This window comes from Chinchilla lanigera, unplaced genomic scaffold (assembly GCF_000276665.1).
Source record: "Chinchilla lanigera isolate Chin_1 unplaced genomic scaffold, ChiLan1.0 scaffold00040, whole genome shotgun sequence".
NCBI lineage: Eukaryota > Metazoa > Chordata > Mammalia > Rodentia > Chinchillidae > Chinchilla > Chinchilla lanigera.
The window spans coordinates 18642048-18645697 of record NW_004955441.1 but is presented as its reverse complement, the minus strand read 5'-3'; positions in this window follow the sequence as shown (position 1 = coordinate 18645697).

The window sequence follows — 3650 nt, the reverse complement described above, 5'->3', positions numbered from 1 at the left end:
TGAACTGCAGTTCTGTCGGAAGCTGAGGGCTGATGTTTCGATGGCATATTTTAGGAGTCATGGTAGAACCTTCCATGGTGATTCCAGAGTTTGATTCTTCGTGTTCTCAACCGGAAAGAACCGGAACATTCATACTGGAACCCAGACTGAAAAGAGTCCCCGAGAGCCAATCACTCCATTTTAATTCCTTTCGATGTAACAGCAGATGACAGTTCCTCTTCTCTGCTGTTTGCTTTTTCAATGTCACCAGTAATTACAAAGGAAAAAGTCAGTCTTCCCATTGCGTAACTTAGTCTGGACTTTTAGATCTCACCCCAGTCCGGAGCTTGACCGAGTGGAGCGGAGGGGCGCGGAGTAAGCGGCCTTCCCGAATAAAGCTTCCAAGGAGACGCCAGTGTTGGGCTGCTCAGAGCTGACTCAGGCTTTTCTATGCTATAACTTCAAATGCGAGCTTTAAAGCCAACTTCAAGGAAAGAGGCAACTTTGTAGACTGACGCGTCATATACCAAGTGCTTGCTCTTAACCCTACGCACCAAAGTGAGAGCTCTATTATCTGTGTCCAGAGAGCGTGTGAGAACAGAGGTTAGCACCAGCAGAAGCACCATTCGTTGCAGCCCTTGGAACATTTGAGGACTGGCCTATTGATTCATCATTTAGGGTGACTGGAGTAGCTGAGGAATGGGTAGGACTGATGGCCCAGGAGACCAAGATTTTTGATTTATGGACAAAATAAGTGTAGGCCTCTGGCTACTCTCCTTTAAAAATTAATTTTATTCTACGTGTTACATATGCATAATGATAACATTTATCATATGGAATTTGTAGCTGTATATGATATATCTTGATTCTCCCTTTTTCCCCATTTCCTTCCCCTCCTTATTTACAAATCTTTGTTTCCATCTTTTTCTTTTCCCTTAATAACCTTGAGGACAAGCCAGGATGTCTGTTTTCCAAATCTGAGTCTAGTATGGGTCCAAATCATGTCTATATCTGCAGTTAATGTTTTCTTTGTTTTTTTGCGGTACCAGGGATCGAACTCACGATCTTGTGCTTGCCAGGCAGGCGCTGTGCCGCTGAGCTATATCGCCAGCCCCTGTCTGCAGTTAATGAACAGTGAAGATTCTTATGTCACTCATTTAGTGTAAGACATGCCCTTTTTTCTAATCAGCTAAAAAAATCCCTAATTTCTGCCCTAAATCCAGTTAAATGAAAAGATGCTTTTTAATGGATTTTCCAATAAAGAAAAAGTTCACATGATATGTATATTGTAATAGCTTTAAGAAAAGGGTATATGTATCTTTTAAGTATTTGAAAATTTGATGTTCATAATTTATGAATATACTTGTAATTGTAAACACTTAATCATGATAAACATTATTATCAGTAGTGAATTTAACTCTCTTAGACAAATGTAATCATTACTAATAGTCTCCCTGAAGTGTTCCTGTAATTTTATGTATTTGTTCCGATTTGGGTGCCCAAAGATGGCAAAACATAATAGTTAAGGTTAGAAGTTCTGGTTTAGGCTCCTGGAAGTTTAGTGTTTGTTTTAAAACTGTGCAGTACTGACTAGCAGTGTAACCCTACACGAGTTACAAAAAGTCTCTGTACCTCCATTTACTCATCTCAGAAATACAGCTAATCATGGTAGATCTTCAATATTATTATTAGGAAAACTTAGGGGCTGGGGATTTAGCTCAGCAGCACAGCACCTGCCTGGCAAGCATGAGGTCGTGAGTTCAATTCCTAATACCGGAAAAAAAAAAAAAAAAGGAAAACCTGTTTGGTGTGGTGACTCACATCTGTAGTCCAAGCCCTTGGAAGGCTGAGGCAGCAGGATTGTTGTGAGTTTGTAGGCTACATAGTGAGTTCAAGGCCAGCCTGAACTACACAGCGAGGGCCTATCTCCAACAAACAAACAAAAAACATTATAGGAAAATTAAATGTTTATACATACAAAATACTTTGAAAGTGCATTGTATATAATATTCAATAAATGTCCATTTAAAATCTTAGTTTCTTAGAGTTATTCTACTAAATCCCAAAAGATATCACCTTAGATTAAAGTGCTACGGCCGAGTGATTCTGTGGCAGTGAAGTAAGGTGCTAAGATGGAAACTTAGATTTGAACCGTCTCCTGAGAGTAAAGGGTAGAGAGGTCAGTTGAGCCGAGCAACGATGGGGTGAAATTCGGGAAGGAATGTGTGCTGAATGTAGGAAAGGCTAATTTCTTCTACCCGTGGAATGTCAAAATAAGCATCTACCTTGTTGCTTACATTTGAAGCATTAATTTAGACTTTATAATATTTCAAAAGTCCTGTAGCAGTCTAGTCCAGTCTCACCGTGTAGCACGTTTGGAATGACTGCTTTGTGTGATACGGTTTTGCTGTCTTTTTTGACTCAGATAGCTTTTTGTCTTATACATATAGAATCGATCTTCTACAGACCAGGCAGTCTATTCATTCTGGCCTTATAGACTAGCCCTGTACTGCTGTAATTGGTGTTTTGAAATAGCCAAGTATAAGTACTCATAAAACCTCAGTCCAGTATATTAGCCAGGCATACAAAAGTGACCTTCTCTTTCTATGGTAAGGAGAGGGAGAGAGAGAGGGAGAGAGGGAGGGAGAGAGAAATATCCCAGCTAATCCTTAATACACTAAATTTACACCTGCTACTTACACCTAATGTTCCTATAACCTAGCAAGTGCTCCAGAAACACCAACCAGGAATAGTAGGTTCTGGGGCGAGGGCTCCACGCCCTCAAACATGGGAGCTTTGGCCTTCTGCACCAAGATACATCAGTCTTCAGACAGAGAACCGGCAGGTCCGTAAACAAGCGTGCGTGTGGGTCCTCACCGCTGACTCTCTCATCTGTTCAATGCTGTGGTGCGCATGCATGCTTAGGAGACGAGGTTTTCACCTTGCGCTGGATTCAGAACAATCCAGAATGACATCAATTTCCTCAGTATTGTGCTTTTTAATGAAAAAACAGAATTTCATAATGAAATAATAAGAGAATAATAATAGCTAATACACTGTGTATCATTATCCTCAAAGTAGTTATTCAGAAACAAAAAACATTCTCTCTTACAAAGAGGAAATAAACAGATAATTGCACAAAAGTTTCCTTTGAATGAACTAAGAGAAACTAGTAATATAAATAAAACAAATTAGCATACATATTAAAATATTTTTGAAGTCACAGAAAAGATAATTTAGGGAATTATTTGAACGTCTCCCTGCTTTCTATTTATCCATCTTGCATTTTGGTCTTTATTTGCCAATAATACATGAAAAAATATTCAACATTGTCATAATGCAGATTAAACTATATTGAGATACCATCTTCCCCCAGAAAGAATGGCCATCATCAAAAAAATCTAATAATAAAAGTTGCTGTGAGGATGTGAAGAAGGAATTCTCATTATTGGTAGGAATGTAAGCTAATAAAACTACTATGGGAATCAATGTGGATTCCTCAAAAACCCAAAAGTAGGAATCTCATTTGATCCAGCTCTCCTCTTTGTCAGCATCTTCCCAAAATAATTCAGATAATCATGTAACAGGATTGTCTTGGTTACTTTTCTCTCCTTGCTGAGACAAAATACCCAACACCCAAAATGAAGGAAGGAAAGGTTTATTTAGCTTAC